At 51.6% G+C, this 22,513-nt stretch overlaps 4 non-coding genes across 4 annotated transcripts; all 4 read left to right on the top strand.

The window, feature by feature from the left end:
* Positions 1-2,997: 2,997 nt before the first annotated feature.
* LOC140407125 (U2 spliceosomal RNA) lies at positions 2,998-3,181 on the top strand. Its single transcript, XR_011939468.1, has one exon. It is a non-coding gene; the product is annotated as a U2 spliceosomal RNA (small nuclear RNA).
* A 5,890-nt stretch (positions 3,182-9,071) lies between these two features.
* On the top strand, positions 9,072-9,254 carry LOC140407122 (U2 spliceosomal RNA). Its single transcript, XR_011939465.1, has one exon. It is a non-coding gene; the product is annotated as a U2 spliceosomal RNA (small nuclear RNA).
* A 5,889-nt stretch (positions 9,255-15,143) lies between these two features.
* LOC140407124 (U2 spliceosomal RNA) lies at positions 15,144-15,327 on the top strand. Its single transcript, XR_011939467.1, has one exon. It is a non-coding gene; the product is annotated as a U2 spliceosomal RNA (small nuclear RNA).
* Positions 15,328-21,231: 5,904 nt separating this feature from the next.
* On the top strand, positions 21,232-21,414 carry LOC140407115 (U2 spliceosomal RNA). The gene has a single exon (XR_011939459.1). It is a non-coding gene; the product is annotated as a U2 spliceosomal RNA (small nuclear RNA).
* The last annotated feature ends 1,099 nt before the right edge of the window (positions 21,415-22,513 follow it).

Here is a 22,513-nt window from a genome sequence, read left to right as displayed (position 1 = left end):
TCTCTGACCACTGCCTCCTACTGGCCGACTGCCACCTGCAGGAAGACCAGGGGGTAGGCAGGGGGACGTGGAAGCTAAATGTAAAACTGCTGACCCCTGAGAACATCGAGGAACTCAGGAGGGATTACAAAGGTTGGAGAACCGTGAAACCCCTCTTTGAGGCCCCACATCTCTGGTGGGAAGCAATCAAGGGGAATATCAAGAGGTTTTTCATCCTCAAGGGCGTTCAAAAGGTGAGAGAGAGACGAGGGGTCATGTCCAGGCTCCAGAAAAGTATGCAAAATTTGCTCCAGCTGCAGTCGATGGGGGTGGATGTCAAGGAGGATCTCCAAGAGGTGAAGAGCCAGCAAGCCTCGCTCTACACCTCGGAGGCCTCCAAGGTTATCTTCCGTTCCAGAGTCCGCTCCGTGGAGCAGGACGAAAAGTGCTCACGCTTCTTCTTCCAAAAGGTGCACAGAGAGACCTCTGTGATCAGCAGCCTGAAGGAAGAAGATGGCTCTGAAAAGTCATCGCAGTCTGACATCCTGAGGATCAGCCAATCCTTTTATGCCGGACTGTATGACCTGAAGCCAACAGATAGCACTGGTTCCCAGACCTTCCTGTCGACTATCACGGAGGTCATAGGCGACAGCGAGCTGGAAAACCTGGACAAACCACTAACTCTGGACGAGCTGACAAAGGCCGCCAAGTCCTTCGAGACGAGTAAAACTCCCGGAAGCGACGGCTTACCGGTTGAGTTGTATTCGGCTCTGTGGGACTGGATGGGCCCAGACCTGCTGGAAGTGTACGAGAGTATGCTTCTGGAAGGCAGCATGTCAGAGTCCATGAGGAAAGGCATCATCACCCTCATCTACAAGCAGAAGGGGGAAAGGGAAGAAATTCGAAATTGGCGACCCATTTCACTGTTGAATGTGGACTACAAAATTCTAGCAAAGGTCATCGCCAATCGGGTCAGGTCTGCTCTGGAGTCGGTGATCCACCCTGACCAGACCTGTGCTGTACCCGGCAGGAAGATCTCGGATAGCCTCGCGCTACTCAGGGATACGATCGCCTACGTGCAGGACAGGGGGGTGGACACTTGCCTCATCAGCCTTGACCAGGAGAAGGCTTTTGACAGAATATCGCACACCTACATGATGGATGTGCTCTCCAAAATGGGGTTTGAGGAGGGAATTCGCAATTGGATCAAACTGCTCTACACAAACATCTACAGCGCAGTCTCAATCAATGGGTGGGAATCAGAAAAGTTCCAGATCAGATCTGGAGTCAGGCAGGGCTGCCCTCTCTCCTCTGCCCTTTTTGTGTGCTGCATAGAACCTTTTGCCGAGTCCATCAGGAGGGATCCGGGCATAAGGGGAGTGACGATCCCAGGCAGTGGAGGCATGCAAGTCAAGGCCTCCCTGTACATGGACGACGTCGCCGTCTTCTGCTCGGATCCTGCGTCGGTACGCAGGCTCTTGACCACCTGCGACCAGTTTGAACTGGCCTCTGGAGCCAAGGTAAACCGGGGCAAGAGCGAGGCCATGTTCTTTGGGAACTGGGCCGACCGGTCCTTTGTCCCCTTCACTGTCAGGTCAGATTACCTGAAGGTGCTGGGGATATGGTTCGGAGCTGCTGGGGCGTGCACCAAAAACTGGGAGGAGCGCATAGGAAAGGTAAGACAAAAACTGGGCTGGTGGGAGCAACGCTCCCTCTCCATTGCGGGCAAAACCCTGGTCATCAGGTGTGAGGTACTCTCGGTGCTACTGTACGTGGCGCAGGTCTGGCCCATAACCCGACCCTACGCCACAGCAGTCACCCGGGCCATCTTCAAATTTATCTGGCGATCCAAGATGGACCGTGTCCGAAGGGACACCATGTACAAACCTCTGGAGAAGGGAGGGCGGAACGTACCCAACGCCTCCCTCATCCTGTTGGCCACCTTTGTGTCCAGCTGCATCAAGCTGTGCGTGGACCCCCAGTATGCAAACACCAAGTGTCACTACATACTGAGGTTCTACCTGTCCCCGGTGTTGCGAAGGATGGGCCTGGCCTCATTGCCGCGGAACGCTCCAAGTAGTTGGACCGTACCGTACCACCTGTCCTTTGTGGAAAAGTTTTTGAAGGAAAACACCTTTGACCACAAGGCAATGAAGCAGTGGTCAGCACGTAATGTCCTCGAGGCCCTCAGGGAAAAGGAGACCGTGGAGGACGTTGGATGGTTCCCTGAGCAGACTGCCAGAGTCATCTGGCAGAACGCCTCATCACCAGAACTTTCAAACAAGCACCAAAACCTAGCTTGGCTGGTGGTGAGAAAGGCCCTCCCTGTCAGATTCTTCATGCACACCCGAAGGCTCTGCACCAATGCACGCTGCCCTCGGAGTGGCTGTGGGGGAAATGAGACGGTCACACACCTCCTTGTGGAATGTGCCTTTGCAAAGAAGGTCTGGAGAGAGATGCAGTGGTATTTGTCAAGGTTTATCCCAAACAGATCTGTGACACAGGACTCTGTGCTCTACGGACTGTTTCCAGGGACACACACCGAGACAAATATCAACTGCTGCTGGAAGGTCATCAACTCGGTAAAAGACGCTCTTTGGTCTGCCCGAAACTTGCTGATCTTCCAGTGCAAAGAATTGTCCTCGACCGAGTGTTGCAGACTGGCACATTCCAAGGTCCAGGACTACGTGCTGAGGGACGCACTCAAGCTTGGGGCAGCTGCCGCCAAGGCGCAATGGGGAAAGACCACAGTGTAAAGTCTTTCCAGCAAATGTACACCGAGGGGCGCGTAACAGTGTAAAGCCCCTCGGTCTGGGCAATCAACACCCCAATGTATAAAACAAACATGCCACTGTAAATATTTAAGAAGGAATTGTAATGTAAAGAGTGATATGTGTACGACAATATCAAAATTGAATGAAAGAAAGTCAAGGCAACATGTAACCCTGCCGAAAATGTACAGTCAAGACAATTTGAAATGTTTCTGAAATGCTCATGATAAATTTTTATGAATAAAGTATATTTTTTTGAAAAAAAAAAAAAAAAAAAATCTGTTCTTATCAGTTTAATATCTGATACGTCCCTTATCTGGGGACCATATATTAAATTGATTTTTGGAGCAGGGAGATGGAATAGGGGCTTGCTCCGTCCACTCCACGCATCGACCTGGTATTGCAGTATCTCCAGGAACGGTGCACACCACCCCTTTATGGGGAATTTCAAAGTCAAAAAACAGCTCAAACACATACAAATATACACTTTATTCACATTTCTTTCATCACACAACAAAACGCTTCGTCAAGTGGCTGCTGCTACTCAGCTTCTACGGGGTGTGATGAAGGATGACGAAAGGCCTCATCTTACAAGCACAAGGGGGAAAGCAAACAAATTCAAAATTGACCACCCATTTCACTGCAAAATCCTACCAACTGTCCTGGCTTGACACAATTCACACCTCTCAAACCTGGGGTTACCCCATCTCTGGATCTGTAAAGATTTAATCACCTGCTAATGCTCGCATTCCAAGCATTGTCTGGCATCTTTGAATCTGTCTATATATATGTTTCTGGAGCATACCTCTTCATTCACCTGAGGAAGGAGCAGCGCTCCGAAAGCTAGTGACATCGAAACAAACCTGTTGGACTTTAACCTGGTGTTGTAAGACTTCGTACTGTGCTCACCCCAGTCCAACGCCGGCATCTCCACATCATTTCACTGTTGAATGTGGATTACTCCGCTTCTCGGCCTTTTGGCTAAGATCAAGTGTAGTCTCATTTGATCGAGAGAAGCTGAGGATTTCCATGTCGATCGTGGATTGGAGAACTCGGAGGGATTGAAGTCGTCAAAGAGGAAACGTTTGGAGCTTGGCTGCTATTGGTGGATCTACATGCTGGCCTAAACCTCGGGTTTAGGCCTAACGCCGATACAGTTTCACACCCAACGTACGAGCTATGGATGCAGCTGCATCCCGACCACCAGGCTGGGGAGTGCGAAACACTGTCCGAGTCACAGTAAAGAAAACGGAGGGAGAGTCACCTTTGGACCGGAAACACTTCGTGAAGAGGGTGCTGCTCGAGTGTTGTGGGTTTAAAGCAACAGAGATCTTCTGCTTGCAAAACTTCCCCAAGAATGGTTTCTTTGATGTCACCTTCAAGAGCGTCGCAGCGTGCATCAAATTCTTGAACGTCTTCAAGGAAAAAGGTAACCAGAGTCCCTTGTCGATCCTGACTGCGGAACCTCTGTTTACGCTACCGGCACAGCGAAATCGGGTTGTTACACTGCACACGTACAACCCCCACGTCCCTGTATCTGATATGCTCACGTTCCTCGCCAGGTACGCTGAGCTGAAAAGTGACAGCGTGCAAGTGAAAGACACCTTCGGCATCTGGACAAGTGAGCACCAGGTCAAGGTGACCCTAAGAACGGACAGCAACGGAGCCATCCTGCATCCCCCCTCCAATTTCGCTATTGGAGTAAATCGTGGCTACCTCTACTACGTGGGACAGCCACGTGTATGCCACACCTGTGGCAAAACGGGGCATGTTGCCGCAAACTGCAGTGTGACCTTCTGCAAGAACTGCAGGCAGGAGGGACACATGACTAAGGACTGCAAAGAAGACAAGTGCTGCAACCTGTGTGGGGAGGCCGGCCATCTTTACAGGGCCTGCCCGAAACGCGGGGCAACATACGCTGAAATCATCAGCAGCGGAGTTAAAAAGGCGACCAGAGAGGAGGTGCATACACCCTCCACCGGAAAAGACACCACGGCTCTGAATGAGGAAAAGCAACAAAAGGGCCCCCAACAAAAAGAAGAGGCCCCAGCACCTCCTGACAACCCAACCCCAGCCCCATCTGATGAGGAACACTCAATGGAAGAGGAAGAGGATGGGACAAAGAATAAAGAGCCCTGGGAAACAGTGAACAGGGACAAACGAAAGCGGAAACAAAAAAACAAACTGAAGAACCCCCCGAGGGGTAGTGGCAAAAAGCGACACCTCTCAGCCGGCGCACTTAGCGCCGACACCTCATCCGATGAGGGAAAACAGGACAAGAATCGGCCTCAAATAAAGAGGCAAAGCACCAACGTGGAACGGAAGGCACAGACCCCCCAGACCACCGACCGGGAAGGAAACAAGGTCACAGACCAACCCCCGATAGCAACGAGCAGCAACAACCCAGGTGAAGACCGGCCTGCAACCCCAACACCTACTGACTGCCATGACGAACGCCAGGGCTACATCACCCCCCCAATGCATCTGCATCAAAATCACGGGGCCAGTACGGACCAGAACAGCTTTCTCAGCCCTGCAACTGTGCTAAAGTTTGCGAGCACCACCGGCATGCTGGGGAACATCGAACAGCTGGAACAGCCAACTGTATAGACTCTGGACTCTTGAGACTGGTAAATCTATCTTTTTTATAATGGGTTTAAAAATTGCATCCATAAATGTGCGAAGCATCAAAGATACTTCGCGGTGTGTAGCCACACTCAACTATTTGGCAAATGTAAAAGCTGACCTACTGTTCCTGCAGGAGTGCGGAATTCCGCACCTCAGCAACTACAGGCGCTGGTCGAGCTGGTGGTCCCACGGGCCATCCATCTGGTCAGGAGGAAACGACTGCCGCTCCTCCGGCCTGGGTATTCTGCTGCGGGGAGGCAACTTCACCATCTCCGACGTTAAGGAGGTGGTGGGCGGGCGCCTCCTCGTAGCAGACGTGAAATACAAAAACACCCCTCTCAGACTTATTAATGTGTACGCCCCGGCCGTAAAAAGTGAGCGGCTGGCAGTTCTTCAGCAACTCCCACTGCTGTTGGCCACCTCCAAGCCGGTCATCCTGGGTGGTGACTTCAACTGCATCATCGATGCGGCTGGACGATCCAGCAAAGCCGACAGCAAACTAGACGCTACGTCCAGACTCCTGATGGAAACGGTAAAAGACGCCAAGCTGCTCGACGTCTGCAGCAACCCTGCAGACGGCGCGCAGCGTAGATATACATGGTCACGGCCAGACGGGTCCGTCCGCTCCAGGATAGACTTCTTTTTTGTGTCCCGAGCTTTCACGGTCAGGTCCACCGACGTAACGCCGGTGTTCTTCTCTGACCACTGCCTCCTACTGGCCGACTGCCACCTGCAGGAAGACCAGGGGGTAGGCAGGGGGACGTGGAAGCTAAATGTAAAACTGCTGACCCCTGAGAACATCGAGGAACTCAGGAGGGATTACAAAGGTTGGAGAACCGTGAAACCCCTCTTTGAGGCCCCACATCTCTGGTGGGAAGCAATCAAGGGGAATATCAAGAGGTTTTTCATCCTCAAGGGCGTTCAAAAGGTGAGAGAGAGACGAGGGGTCATGTCCAGGCTCCAGAAAAGTATGCAAAATTTGCTCCAGCTGCAGTCGATGGGGGTGGATGTCAAGGAGGATCTCCAAGAGGTGAAGAGCCAGCAAGCCTCGCTCTACACCTCGGAGGCCTCCAAGGTTATCTTCCGTTCCAGAGTCCGCTCCGTGGAGCAGGACGAAAAGTGCTCACGCTTCTTCTTCCAAAAGGTGCACAGAGACACCTCTGTGATCAGCAGCCTGAAGGAAGAAGATGGCTCTGAAAAGTCATCGCAGTCTGACATCCTGAGGATCAGCCAATCCTTTTATGCCGGACTGTATGACCTGAAGCCAACAGATAGCACTGTTTCCCAGACCTTCCTGTCGACTATCACGGAGGTCATAGGCGACAGCGAGCTGGAAAACCTGGACAAACCACTAACTCTGGACGAGCTGACAAAGGCCGCCAAGTCCTTCGAGACGAGTAAAACTCCCGGAAGCGACGGCTTACCGGTTGAGTTGTATTCGGCTCTGTGGGACTGGATGGGCCCAGACCTGCTGGAAGTGTACGAGAGTATGCTTCTGGAAGGCAGCATGTCAGAGTCCATGAGGAAAGGCATCATCACCCTCATCTACAAGCAGAAGGGGGAAAGGGAAGAAATTCGAAATTGGCGACCCATTTCACTGTTGAATGTGGACTACAAAATTCTAGCAAAGGTCATCGCCAATCGGGTCAGGTCTGCTCTGGAGTCGGTGATCCACCCTGACCAGACCTGTGCTGTACCCGGCAGGAAGATCTCTGATAGCCTCGCGCTACTCAGGGATACGATCGCCTACGTGCAGGACAGGGGGGTGGACACTTGCCTCATCAGCCTTGACCAGGAGAAGGCTTTTGACAGAATATCACACACCTACATGATGGATGTGCTCTCCAAAATGGGGTTTGGGGAGGGAATTCGCAATTGGATCAAACTGCTCTACACAAACATCTATAGCGCAGTCTCAATCAATGGGTGGGAATCAGAAAAGTTCCAGATCAGATCTGGAGTCAGGCAGGGCTGCCCTCTCTCCTCTGCCCTTTTTGTGTGCTGCATAGAACCTTTTGCCGAGTCCATCAGGAGGGATCCGGGTATAAGAGGAGTGACGATCCCAGGCAGTGGAGGCATGCAAGTCAAGGCCTCCCTGTACATGGACGACGTTGCCGTCTTCTGCTCGGATCCTGCGTCTGTACGCAGGCTCTTGACCACCTGCGACCAGTTTGAACTGGCCTCTGGAGCCAAGGTAAACCGGGGCAAGAGCGAGGCCATGTTCTTTGGGAACTGGGCCGACCGGTCCTTTGTCCCCTTCACTGTCAGGTCAGATTACCTGAAGGTGCTGGGGATATGGTTCGGAGCTGCTGGGGCGTGCACCAAAAACTGGGAGGAACGCATAGGAAAGGTAAGACAGAAACTGGGCTGGTGGGAGCAACGCTCCCTCTCCATTGCGGGCAAAACCCTGGTCATCAGGTGTGAGGTACTCTCGGTGCTACTGTACGTGGCGCAGGTCTGGCCCATAACCCGACCCTACGCCACAGCAGTCACCCGGGCCATCTTCAAATTTATCTGGCGATCCAAGATGGACCGTGTCCGAAGGGACACCATGTACAAACCTCTGGAGAAGGGAGGGCGGAACGTACCCAACGCCTCCCTCATCCTGTTGGCCACCTTTGTGTCCAGCTGCATCAAGCTGTGCGTGGACCCCCAGTATGCAAACACCAAGTGTCACTACATACTGAGGTTCTACCTGTCCCCGGTGTTGCGAAGGATGGGCCTGGCCTCATTGCCACGGAACGCTCCAAGTAGTTGGACCGTACCGTACCACCTGTCCTTTGTGGAAAAGTTTTTGAAGGAAAACACCTTTGACCACAAGGCAATGAAGCAGTGGTCAGCACGTAATGTCCTCGAGGCCCTCAGGGAAAAAGAGACCGTGGAGGACGTTGGATGGTTCCCTGAGCAGACTGCCAGAGTCATCTGGCAGAACGCCTCATCACCAGAACTTTCAAACAAGCACCAAGACCTAGCTTGGCTGGTGGTGAGAAGGGCCCTCCCTGTCAGATTCTTCATGCACACCCGAAGGCTCTGCACCAATGCACGCTGCCCTCGGAGTGGCTGTGGCGGAAATGAGACGGTCACACACCTCCTTGTGGAATGTGCCTTTGCAAAGAAGGTCTGGAGAGAGATGCAGTGGTATTTGTCAAGGTTTATCCCAAACAGATCTGTGACACAGGACTCTGTGCTCTACGGACTGTTTCCAGGGACACACACCGAGACAAATATCAACTGCTGCTGGAAGGTCATCAACTCGGTAAAAGACGCTCTTTGGTCTGCCCGAAACTCGCTGATCTTCCAGTGCAAAGAATTGTCCTCGACCGAGTGTTGCAGACTGGCACATTCCAAGGTCCAGGACTACGTGCTGAGGGACGCACTCAAGCTTGGGGCAGCTGCCGCCAAGGCGCAATGGGGAAAGACCACTGTGTAAAGTCTTTCCAGCAAATGTACACCGAGGGGAGCGTAACAGTGTAAAGCCCCTCGGTCTGGGCAACCAACACTCCAATGTACAAAAACAAACATGACAATGTAAATATTTAAGAAGGAATTGTAATGTAAAGAGTGATATGTGTACGACAATATCAAAATTGAATGAAAGAAAGTCAAGGCAACATGTAACCCTGCCGGAAATGTACAGTCAAGACAATTTGAAATGTTTCTGTAATGCTCATGATAAATTTTTATGAATAAAGTATATTTTTTTGGAAAAAAAAAAAAAAAAAATCTGTTCTTATCAGTTTAATATCTGATACGTCCCTTATCTGGGGACCATATATTAAATTGATTTTTGGAGCAGGGAGATGGAATAGGGGCTTGCTCCGTCCACTCCACGCATCGACCTGGTATTGCAGTATCTCCAGGAACGGTGCACACCACCCCTTTATGGGGAATTTCAAAGTCAAAAAACAGCTCAAACACATACAAATATACACTTTATTCACATTTCTTTCATCACACAACAAAACGCTTCGTCAAGTGGCTGCTGCTACTCAGCTTCTACGGGGTGTGATGAAGGATGACGAAAGGCCTCATCTTACAAGCACAAGGGGGAAAGCAAACAAATTCAAAATTGACCACCCATTTCACTGCAAAATCCTACCAACTGTCCTGGCTTGACACAATTCACACCTCTCAAACCTGGGGTTACCCCATCTCTGGATCTGTAAAGATTTAATCACCTGCTAATGCTCGCATTCCAAGCATTGTCTGGCATCTTTGAATCTGTCTATATATATGTTTCTGGAGCATACCTCTTCATTCACCTGAGGAAGGAGCAGCGCTCCGAAAGCTAGTGACATCGAAACAAACCTGTTGGACTTTAACCTGGTGTTGTAAGACTTCGTACTGTGCTCACCCCAGTCCAACGCCGGCATCTCCACATCATTTCACTGTTGAATGTGGATTACTCCGCTTCTCGGCCTTTTGGCTACGATCAAATGTAGTCTCATTTGATCGAGGGAAGCTGAGGATTTCGATGACGATCGTGGATTGGAGAACTCGGAGGGATTGAAGTCGTCAAAGAAGAAACGTTTGGAGCTTGGCTGCTATTGGTGGATCTACATGCTGGCCTAAACCTCGGGTTTAGGCCTAACGCCGATACAGTTTCACACCCAACGTACGAGCTATGGATGCAGCTGCATCCCGACCACCAGGCTGGGGCGTGCGAAACACTGTCCGAGTCACAGTGAAGAAAACGGATGGAGAGTCACCTTTGGACCGGAAACACTTCGTGAAGAAGGTGCTGCTCGAGTGCTGTGGGTTTAAAGCAACAGAGATCTTCTGCTTGCAAAACTTCCCCAAGAATGGTTTCTTTGATGTCACCTTCAAGAGCGTCGCAGCGTGCATCAAATTCTTGAACGTCTTCAAGGAAAAAGGTAACCAGAGTCCCTTGTCGATCCTGACTGCGGAACCTCTGTTTACGCTACCGGCACAGCGAAATCGGGTTGTTACACTGCACACGTACAACCCCCACGTCCCTGTATCTGATGTGCTCACGTTCCTCGCCAGGTACGCTGAGCTGAAAAGTGACAGCGTGCAAGTGAAAGACACCTTCGGCATCTGGACAAGTGAGCACCAGGTCAAGGTGACCCTAAGAACGGACAGCAACGGAGCCATCCTGCATCCCCCCTCCAATTTCGCTATTGGAGTAAATCGTGGCTACCTCTACTATGTGGGACAGCCACGAGTATGCCACACCTGTGGCAAAACGGGGCATGTTGCCGCAAACTGCAGTGTGACCTTCTGCAAGAACTGCAGGCAGGAGGGACACATGAATAAGGACTGCAAAAAAGACAAGTGCTGCAACCTGTGTGGGGAGGCCGGCCATCTTTACAGGGCCTGCCCGAAACGCGGGGCAACATACGCTGAAATCATCAGCAGCGGAGTTAAAAAGGCGACCAGAGAGGAGGTGCATACACCCTCCACCGAAAAAGACACCACGGCTCAGAATGAGGAAAAGCAACAAAAGGGCCCCCAACAAAAAGAGGAGGCCCCAGCACCTCCTGACAACCCAGCCCCAGCCCCATCTGATGAGGAACACTCAATGGAAGAGGAAGAGGATGGGACAAAGAATAAAGAGCCCTGGGAAACCGTGAACAGGGACAAACGTAAGAGGAAACAAAAAAACAAACTGAAGAACCCCCTGAGGGGTAGTGGCAAAAAGCGACACCTCTCAGCCGGCGCACTTAGTGCCGACACCTCATCCGATGAGGGAAAACAGGACAAGAATCGGCCTCAGATAAAGAGGCAAAGCACCAACGTGGAACGGAAGGCACAGACCCCCCAGACCACCGACCGGGAAGAAAACAAGGTCACAGACCAACCCCCGCTAGCAACGAGCAGCAACAACCCAGGTGAAGACCGGCCTGCAACCCCAACACCTACTGACTGCCACGACGAACCCCAGGGCTACACCACCCCCCCAATGCATCTGCATCAAAATCACGGGGCCAGTACGGACCAGAACAGTTTTCTCAGCCCTGCAACTGTGCTAAAGTTTGCGAGCACCACCGGCATGCTGGGGAACATTCAACAGCTGGAACAGCCAACTGTCTCGACTCTGGACTCTTGAGACTGGTAAATCTATCTTTTTATAATGGGTTTAAAAATTGCATCCATAAATGTGCGAAGCATCAAAGATACTTCGCGGTGTGTAGCCACACTCAACTATTTGGCAAATGTAAAAGCTGACCTACTGTTCCTGCAGGAGTGCGGAATTCCGCACCTCAGCAACTACAGACGCTGGTCGAGCTGGTGGTCCCACGGGCCATCCATCTGGTCAGGAGGAAACGACGGCCGCTCCTCCGGCCTGGGTATTCTGCTGCGGGGAGGCAACTTCACCATCTCCGACGTTAAGGAGGTGGTGGGCGGGCGCCTCCTCGTAGCAGACGTGAAATACAAAAACACCCCTCTCAGACTTATTAATGTGTACGCCCCGGCCGTAAAAAGTGAGCGGCTGGCAGTTCTTCAGCAACTCCCACTGCTGTTGGCCACCTCCAAGCCGGTCATCCTGGGTGGTGACTTCAACTGCATCATCGATGCGGCTGGACGATCCAGCAAAGCCGACAGCAAACTAGACGCTACGTCCAGACTCCTGATGGAAACGGTAAAAGACGCCAAGCTGCTCGACGTCTGCAGCAACCCTGCAGACGGCGCGCAGCGTAGATACACGTGGTCACGGCCAGACGGGTCCTTCCTCTCCAGGATAGACTTCTTTTTTGTGTCCCGAGCTTTCACGGTCAGGTCCACCGACGTAACGCCGGTGTTCTTCTCTGACCACTGCCTCCTACTGGCCGACTGCCACCTGCAGGAAGACCAGGGGGTAGGCAGGGGGACGTGGAAGCTAAATGTAAAACTGCTGACCCCTGAGAACATCGAGGAACTCAGGAGGGATTACAAAGGTTGGAGAACCGTGAAACCCCTCTTTGAGGCCCCACATCTCTGGTGGGAAGCAATCAAGGGGAATATCAAGAGGTTTTTCATCCTCAAGGGCGTTCAGAAGGTGAGAGAGAGACGAGGGGTCATGTCCAGGCTCCAGAAAAGTATGCAAAATTTGCTCCAGCTGCAGTCGATGGGGGTGGATGTCAAGGAGGATCTCCAAGAGGTGAAGAGCCAGCAAGCCTCGCTCTACACCTCGGAGGCCTCCAAGGTTATCTTCCGTTCCAGAGTCCGCTCCGTGGAGCAGGACGAAAAGTGCTCACGCTTCTTCTTCCAAAAGGTGCACAGAGAGACCTCTGTGATCAGCAGCCTGAAGGAAGAAGATGGCTCTGAAAAGTCATCGCAGTCTGACATCCTGAGGATCAGCCAATCCTTTTATGCCGGACTGTATGACCTGAAGCCAACAGATAGTACTGTTTCCCAGACCTTCCTGTCGACCATCACGGAGGTCATAGGCGACAGCGAGCTGGAAAACCTGGACAAACCACTAACTCTGGACGAGCTGACAAAGGCCGCCAAGTCCTTCGAGACGAGTAAAACCCCCGGAAGCGACGGCTTACCGGTTGAGTTGTATTCGGCTCTGTGGGACTGGATGGGCCCAGACCTGCTGGAAGTGTACGAGAGTATGCTTCTGGAAGGCAGCATGTCAGAGTCCATGAGGAAAGGCATCATCACCCTCATCTACAAGCAGAAGGGGGAAAGGGAAGAAATTCGAAATTGGCGACCCATTTCACTGTTGAATGTGGACTACAAAATTCTAGCAAAGGTCATCGCCAATCGGGTCAGGTCTGCTCTGGAGTCGGTGATCCACCCTGACCAGACCTGTGCTGTACCCGGCAGGAAGATCTCTGATAGCCTCGCGCTACTCAGGGATACGATCGCCTACGTGCAGGACAGGGGGGTGGACACTTGCCTCATCAGCCTTGACCAGGAGAAGGCTTTTGACAGAATATCGCACACCTACATGATGGATGTGCTCTCCAAAATGGGGTTTGGGGAGGGAATTCGCAATTGGATCAAACTGCTCTACACAAACATCTATAGCGCAGTCTCAATCAATGGGTGGGAATCAGAAAAGTTCCAGATCAGATCTGGAGTCAGGCAGGGCTGCCCTCTCTCCTCTGCCCTTTTTGTGTGCTGCATAGAACCTTTTGCCGAGTCCATCAGGAGGGATCCGGGGATAAGAGGAGTGACGATCCCAGGCAGTGGAGGCATGCAAGTCAAGGCCTCCCTGTACATGGACGACGTTGCCGTCTTCTGCTCGGATCCTGCGTCTGTACGCAGGCTCTTGACCACCTGCGACCAGTTTGAACTGGCCTCTGGAGCCAAGGTAAACCGGGGCAAGAGCGAGGCCATGTTCTTTGGGAACTGGGCCGACCGGTCCTTTGTCCCCTTCACTGTCAGGTCAGATTACCTGAAGGTGCTGGGGATATGGTTCGGAGCTGCTGGGGCGTGCACCAAAAACTGGGAGGAGCGCATAGGAAAGGTAAGACAGAAACTGGGCTGGTGGGAGCAACGCTCCCTCTCCATTGCGGGCAAAACCCTGGTCATCAGGTGTGAGGTACTCTCGGTGCTACTGTACGTGGCGCAGGTCTGGCCCATAACCCGACCCTACGCCACAGCAGTCACCCGGGCCATCTTCAAATTTATCTGGCGATCCAAGATGGACCGTGTCCGAAGGGACACCATGTACAAACCTCTGGAGAAGGGAGGGCGGAACGTACCCAACGCCTCGCTCATCCTGTTGGCCACCTTTGTGTCCAGCTGCATCAAGCTGTGCGTGGATCCCCAGTATGCAAACACCAAGTGTCACTACATACTGAGGTTCTACCTGTCCCCGGTGTTGCGAAGGATGGGCCTGGCCTCATTGCCGCGGAACGCTCCAAGTAGTTGGACCGTACCGTACCACCTGTCCTTTGTGGAAAAGTTTTTGAAGGAAAACACCTTTGACCACAAGGCAATGAAGCAGTGGTCAGCACGTAATGTCCTCGAGGCCCTCAGGGAAAAGGAGACCGTGGAGGACGTTGGTTGGTTCCCTGAGCAGACTGCCAGAGTCATCTGGCAGAACGCCTCATCACCAGAACTTTCAAACAAGCACCAAGACCTAGCTTGGCTGGTGGTGAGAAAGGCCCTCCCTGTCAGATTCTTCATGCACACCCGAAGGCTCTGCACCAATGCACGCTGCCCTCGGAGTGGCTGTGGGGGAAATGAGACGGTCACACACCTCCTTGTGGAATGTGCCTTTGCAAAGAAGGTCTGGAGAGAGATGCAGTGGTATTTGTCAAGGTTTATCCCAAACAGATCTGTGACACAGGACTCTGTGCTCTACGGACTGTTTCCAGGGACACACACCGAGACAAATATCAACTGCTGCTGGAAGGTCATCAACTCGGTAAAAGACGCTCTTTGGTCTGCCCGAAACTTGCTGATCTTCCAGTGCAAAGAATTGTCCTCGACCGAGTGTTGCAGACTGGCACATTCCAAGGTCCAGGACTACGTGCTGAGGGACGCACTCAAGCTTGGGGCAGCTGCCGCCAAGGCGCAATGGGGAAAGACCACTGTGTAAAGTCTTTGCAGCAAATGTACACCGAGGGGAGCGTAACAGTGTAAAGCCCCTCGGTCTGGGCAACCAACACTCCAATGTACAAAAACAAACATGACAATGTAAATATTTAAGAAGGAATTGTAATGTAAAGAGTGATATGTGTACGACAATATCAAAATTGAATGAAAGAAAGTCAAGGCAACATGTAACCCTGCCGGAAATGTACAGTCAAGACAATTTGAAATGTTTCTGTAATGCTCATGATAAATTTTTATGAATAAAGTATATTTTTTTGAAAAAAAAAAAAAAAAAAAATCTGTTCTTATCAGTTTAATATCTGATACGTCCCTTATCTGGGGACCATATATTAAATTGATTTTTGGAGCAGGGAGATGGAATAGGGGCTTGCTCCGTCCACTCCACGCATCGACCTGGTATTGCAGTATCTCCAGGAACGGTGCACACCACCCCTTTATGGGGAATTTCAAAGTCAAAAAACAGCTCAAACACATACAAATATACACTTTATTCACATTTCTTTCATCACACAACAAAACGCTTCGTCAAGTGGCTGCTGCTACTCAGCTTCTACCTGGCCCCGGTATGATGAAGGATGACAAAAGGCATCATCACCCTCATCTTACAAGCACAAGGGGGAAAGCAAACAAATTCAAAATTGACCACCCATTTCACTGCAAAATCCTACCAACTGTCCTGGCTTGACACAATTCACACCTCTCAAACCTGGGGTTACCCCATCTCTGGATCTGTAAAGATTTAATCACCTGCTAATGGTCGCATTCCAAGCATTGTCTGGCATCTTTGAATCTGTCTATATATATGTTTCTGGAGCATACCTCTTCATTCACCTGAGGAAGGAGCAGCGCTCCGAAAGCTAGTGACATCGAAACAAACCTGTTGGACTTTAACCTGGTGTTGTAAGACTTCGTACTGTGCTCACCCCAGTCCAACGCCGGCATCTCCACATCATTTCACTGTTGAATGTGGATTACTCCGCTTCTCGGCCTTTTGGCTAAGATCAAGTGTAGTCTCATTTGATCGAGGGAAGCTGAGGATTTCCATGTCGATCGTGGATTGGAGAACTCGGAGGGATTGAAGTCGTCAAAGAAGAAACGTTTGGAGCTTGGCTGCTATTGGTGGATCTACATGCTGGCCTAAACCTCGGGTTTAGGCCTAACGCCGATACAGTTTCACACCCAACGTACGAGCTATGGATGCAGCTGCATCCCGACCACCAGGCTGGGGCGTGCGAAACACTGTCCGAGTCACAGTGAAGAAAACGGATGGAGAGTCACCTTTGGACCGGAAACACTTCGTGAAGAAGGTGCTGCTCGAGTGCTGTGGGTTTAAAGCAACAGAGATCTTCTGCTTGCAAAACTTCCCCAAGAATGGTTTCTTTGATGTCACCTTCAAGAGCGTCGCAGCGTGCATCAAATTCTTGAACGTCTTCAAGGAAAAAGGTAACCAGAGTCCCTTGTCGATCCTGACTGCGGAACCTCTGTTTACGCTACCGGCACAGCGAAATCGGGTTGTTACACTGCACACGTACAACCCCCACGTCCCTGTATCTGATGTGCTCACGTTCCTCGCCAGGTACGCTGAGCTGAAAAGTGACAGCGTGCAAGTGAAAGACACCTTCGGCATCTGGACAAGTGAGCACCAGGTCAAGGTGACCCTAAGAACGGACAGCAACGGAGCCATCCTGCATCCCCCCTCCAATTTCGCTATTGGAGTAAATCGTGGCTACCTCTACTACGTGGGACAGCCACGTGTATGCCACACCTGTGGCAAAACGGGGCATGTTGCCGCAAACTGCAGTGTGACCTTCTGCAAGAACTGCAGGCAGGAGGGACACATGACTAAGGACTGCAAAGAAGACAAGTGCTGCAACCTGTGTGGGGAGGCCGGCCATCTTTACAGGGCCTGCCCGAAACGCGGGGCGACATACGCTGAAATCATCAGCAGCGGAGTTAAAAAGGCGACCAGAGAGGAGGTGCATACACCCTCCACCAAAAAAGACACCACGGCTCAGAATGAGGAAAAGCAACAAAAGGGCCCCCAACAAAAAGAAGAGGCCCCAGCACCTCCTGACAACCCAACCCCAGCCCCATCTGATGAGGAACACTCAATGGAAGAGGAAGAGGATGGGACAAAGAATAAAGAGCCCTGGGAAACAGTGAACAGGGACAAACGAAAGCGGAAACAAAAAAACAAACTGAAGAACCCCCCGAGGGGTAGTGGCAAAAAGCGACACCTCTCAGCCGGCGCACTTAGCGCCGACACCTCATCCGATGAGGGAAAACAGGACAAGAATCGGCCTCAAATAAAGAGGCAAAGCACCAACGTGGAACGGAAGGCACAGACCCCCCAGACCACCGACCGGGAAGGAAACAAGGTCACAGACCAACCCCCGATAGTAACGAGCAGCAACAACCCAGGTGAAGACCGGCCTGCAACCCCAACACCTACTGACTGCCATGACGAACGCCAGGGCTACATCACCCCCCCAATGCATCTGCATCAAAATCACGGGGCCAGTACGGACCAGAACAGCTTTCTCAGCCCTGCAACTGTGCTAAAGTTTGCGAGCACCACCGGCATGCTGGGGAACATCGAACAGCTGGAACAGCCAACTGTATAGACTCTGGACTCTTGAGACTGGTAAATCTATCTTTTTTATAATGGGTTTAAAAATTGCATCCATAAATGTGCGAAGCATCAAAGATACTTCGCGGTGTGTAGCCACACTCAACCATTTGGCAAATGTAAAAGCTGACCTACTGTTCCTGCAGGAGTGCGGAATTCCGCACCTCAGCAACTACAGGCGCTGGTCGAGCTGGTGGTCCCACGGGCCATCCATCTGGTCAGGAGGAAACGACTGCCGCTCCTCCGGCCTGGGTATTCTGCTGCGGGGAGGCAACTTCACCATCTCCGACGTTAAGGAGGTGGTGGGCGGGCGCCTCCTCGTAGCAGACGTGAAATACAAAAACACCCCTCTCAGACTTATTAATGTGTACGCCCCGGCCGTAAAAAGTGAGCGGCTGGCGGTCCTTCAGCAACTCCCACTGCTGTTGGCCACCTCCAAGCCGGTCATCCTGGGTGGTGACTTCAACTGCATCATCGATGCGGCTGGACGATCCAGCAAAGCCGACAGCAAACTAGACGCTACGTCCAGACTCCTGATGGAAACGGTAAAAGACGCCAAGCTGCTCGACGTCTGCAGCAACCCTGCAGACGGCGCGCAGCGTAGATACACGTGGTCACGGCCAGACGGGTCCGTCCGCTCCAGGATAGACTTCTTTTTTGTGTCCCGAGCTTTCACGGTCAGGTCCACCGACGTAACGCCGGTGTTCTTCTCTGACCACTGCCTCCTACTGGCCGACTGCCACCTGCAGGAAGACCAGGGGGTAGGCAGGGGGACGTGGAAGCTAAATGTAAAACTGCTGACCCCTGAGAACATCGAGGAACTCAGGAGGGATTACAAAGGTTGGAGAACCGTGAAACCCCTCTTTGAGGCCCCACATCTCTGGTGGGAAGCAATCAAGGGGAATATCAAGAGGTTTTTCATCCTCAAGGGCGTTCAAAAGGTGAGAGAGAGACGAGGGGTCATGTCCAGTCTCCAGAAAAGTATGCAAAATTTGCTCCAGCTGCAGTCGATGGGGGTGGATGTCAAGGAGGATCTCCAAGAGGTGAAGAGCCAGCAAGCCTCGCTCTACACCTCGGAGGCCTCCAAGGTTATCTTCCGTTCCAGAGTCCGCTCCGTGGAGCAGGACGAAAAGTGCTCACGCTTCTTCTTCCAAAAGGTGCACAGAGAGACCTCTGTGATCAGCAGCCTGAAGGAAGAAGATGGCTCTGAAAAGTCATCGCAGTCTGACATCCTGAGGATCAGCCAATCCTTTTATGCCGGACTGTATGACCTGAAGCCAACAGATAGCACTGGTTCCCAGACCTTCCTGTCGACTATCACGGAGGTCATAGGCGACAGCGAGCTGGAAAACCTGGACAAACCACTAACTCTGGACGAGCTGACAAAGGCCGCCAAGTCCTTCGAGACGAGTAAAACTCCCGGAAGCGACGGCTTACCGGTTGAGTTGTATTCGGCTCTGTGGGACTGGATGGGCCCAGACCTGCTGGAAGTGTACGAGAGTATGCTTCTGGAAGGCAGCATGTCAGAGTCCATGAGGAAAGGCATCATCACCCTCATCTACAAGCAGAAGGGGGAAAGGGAAGAAATTCGAAATTGGCGACCCATTTCACTGTTGAATGTGGACTACAAAATTCTAGCAAAGGTCATCGCCAATCGGGTCAGGTCTGCTCTGGAGTCGGTGATCCACCCTGACCAGACCTGTGCTGTACCCGGCAGGAAGATCTCGGATAGCCTCGCGCTACTCAGGGATACGATCGCCTACGTGCAGGACAGGGGGGTGGACACTTGCCTCATCAGCCTTGACCAGGAGAAGGCTTTTGACAGAATATCGCACACCTACATGATGGATGTGCTCTCCAAAATGGGGTTTGGGGAGGGAATTCGCAATTGGATCAAACTGCTCTACACAAACATCTACAGCGCAGTCTCAATCAATGGGTGGGAATCAGAAAAGTTCCAGATCAGATCTGGAGTCAGGCAGGGCTGCCCTCTCTCCTCTGCCCTTTTTGTGTGCTGCATAGAACCTTTTGCCGAGTCCATCAGGAGGGATCCGGGCATAAGGGGAGTGACGATCCCAGGCAGTGGAGGCATGCAAGTCAAGGCCTCCCTGTACATGGACGACGTCGCCGTCTTCTGCTCGGATCCTGCGTCGGTACGCAGGCTCTTGACCACCTGCGACCAGTTTGAACTGGCCTCTGGAGCCAAGGTAAACCGGGGCAAGAGCGAGGCCATGTTCTTTGGGAACTGGGCCGACCGGTCCTTTGTCCCCTTCACTGTCAGGTCAGATTACCTGAAGGTGCTGGGGATATGGTTCGGAGCTGCTGGGGCGTGCACCAAAAACTGGGAGGAGCGCATAGGAAAGGTAAGACAAAAACTGGGCTGGTGGGAGCAACGCTCCCTCTCCATTGCGGGCAAAACCCTGGTCATCAGGTGTGAGGTACTCTCGGTGCTACTGTACGTGGCGCAGGTCTGGCCCATAACCCGACCCTACGCCACAGCAGTCACCCGGGCCATCTTCAAATTTATCTGGCGATCCAAGATGGACCGTGTCCGAAGGGACACCATGTACAAACCTCTGGAGAAGGGAGGGCGGAACGTACCCAACGCCTCCCTCATCCTGTTGGCCACCTTTGTGTCCAGCTGCATCAAGCTGTGCGTGGACCCCCAGTATGCAAACACCAAGTGTCACTACATACTGAGGTTCTACCTGTCCCCGGTGTTGCGAAGGATGGGCCTGGCCTCATTGCCGCGGAACGCTCCAAGTAGTTGGACCGTACCGTACCACCTGTCCTTTGTGGAAAAGTTTTTGAAGGAAAACACCTTTGACCACAAGGCAATGAAGCAGTGGTCAGCACGTAATGTCCTCGAGGCCCTCAGGGAAAAGGAGACCGTGGAGGACGTTGGATGGTTCCCTGAGCAGACTGCCAGAGTCATCTGGCAGAACGCCTCATCACCAGAACTTTCAAACAAGCACCAAAACCTAGCTTGGCTGGTGGTGAGAAAGGCCCTCCCTGTCAGATTCTTCATGCACACCCGAAGGCTCTGCACCAATGCACGCTGCCCTCGGAGTGGCTGTGGGGGAAATGAGACGGTCACACACCTCCTTGTGGAATGTGCCTTTGCAAAGAAGGTCTGGAGAGAGATGCAGTGGTATTTGTCAAGGTTTATCCCAAACAGATCTGTGACACAGGACTCTGTGCTCTACGGACTGTTTCCAGGGACACACACCGAGACAAATATCAACTGCTGCTGGAAGGTCATCAACTCGGTAAAAGACGCTCTTTGGTCTGCCCGAAACTTGCTGATCTTCCAGTGCAAAGAATTGTCCTCGACCGAGTGTTGCAGACTGGCACATTCCAAGGTCCAGGACTACGTGCTGAGGGACGCACTCAAGCTTGGGGCAGCTGCCGCCAAGGCGCAATGGGGAAAGACCACAGTGTAAAGTCTTTCCAGCAAATGTACACCGAGGGGCGCGTAACAGTGTAAAGCCCCTCGGTCTGGGCAATCAACACCCCAATGTATAAAACAAACATGCCACTGTAAATATTTAAGAAGGAATTGTAATGTAAAGAGTGATATGTGTACGACAATATCAAAATTGAATGAAAGAAAGTCAAGGCAACATGTAACCCTGCCGAAAATGTACAGTCAAGACAATTTGAAATGTTTCTGAAATGCTCATGATAAATTTTTATGAATAAAGTATATTTTTTTGAAAAAAAAAAAAAAAAAAATCTGTTCTTATCAGTTTAATATCTGATACGTCCCTTATCTGGGGACCATATATTAAATTGATTTTTGGAGCAGGGAGATGGAATAGGGGCTTGCTCCGTCCACTCCACGCATCGACCTGGTATTGCAGTATCTCCAGGAACGGTGCACACCACCCCTTTATGGGGAATTTCAAAGTCAAAAAACAGCTCAAACACATACAAATATACACTTTATTCACATTTCTTTCATCACACAACAAAACGCTTCGTCAAGTGGCTGCTGCTACTCAGCTTCTACGGGGTGTGATGAAGGATGACGAAAGGCCTCATCTTACAAGCACAAGGGGGAAAGCAAACAAATTCAAAATTGACCACCCATTTCACTGCAAAATCCTACCAACTGTCCTGGCTTGACACAATTCACACCTCCCAAACCTGGGGTTACCCCATCTCTGGATCTGTAAAGATTTAATCACCTGCTAATGCTCGCATTCCAAGCATTGTCTGGCATCTTTGAATCTGTCTATATATATGTTTCTGGAGCATACCTCTTCATTCACCTGAGGAAGGAGCAGCGCTCCGAAAGCTAGTGACATCGAAACAAACCTGTTGGACTTTAACCTGGTGTTGTAAGACTTCGTACTGTGCTCACCCCAGTCCAACGCCGGCATCTCCACATCATTTCACTGTTGAATGTGGATTACTCCGCTTCTCGGCCTTTTGGCTAAGATCAAGTGTAGTCTCATTTGATCGAGAGAAGCTGAGGATTTCCATGTCGATCGTGGATTGGAGAACTCGGAGGGATTGAAGTCGTCAAAGAGGAAACGTTTGGAGCTTGGCTGCTATTGGTGGATCTACATGCTGGCCTAAACCTCGGGTTTAGGCCTAACGCCGATACAGTTTCACACCCAACGTACGAGCTATGGATGCAGCTGCATCCCGACCACCAGGCTGGGGAGTGCGAAACACTGTCCGAGTCACAGTAAAGAAAACGGAGGGAGAGTCACCTTTGGACCGGAAACACTTCGTGAAGAGGGTGCTGCTCGAGTGTTGTGGGTTTAAAGCAACAGAGATCTTCTGCTTGCAAAACTTCCCCAAGAATGGTTTCTTTGATGTCACCTTCAAGAGCGTCGCAGCGTGCATCAAATTCTTGAACGTCTTCAAGGAAAAAGGTAACCAGAGTCCCTTGTCGATCCTGACTGCGGAACCTCTGTTTACGCTACCGGCACAGCGAAATCGGGTTGTTACACTGCACACGTACAACCCCCACGTC

This window comes from Scyliorhinus torazame, unplaced genomic scaffold (genome assembly GCF_047496885.1).
Source record: "Scyliorhinus torazame isolate Kashiwa2021f unplaced genomic scaffold, sScyTor2.1 scaffold_1187, whole genome shotgun sequence".
NCBI classification, from domain to species: Eukaryota; Metazoa; Chordata; class Chondrichthyes; order Carcharhiniformes; family Scyliorhinidae; genus Scyliorhinus; species Scyliorhinus torazame.
The sequence above is the reverse complement of the archived record's forward strand: the minus strand, read 5'-3'. Positions and strand labels throughout refer to the sequence as shown.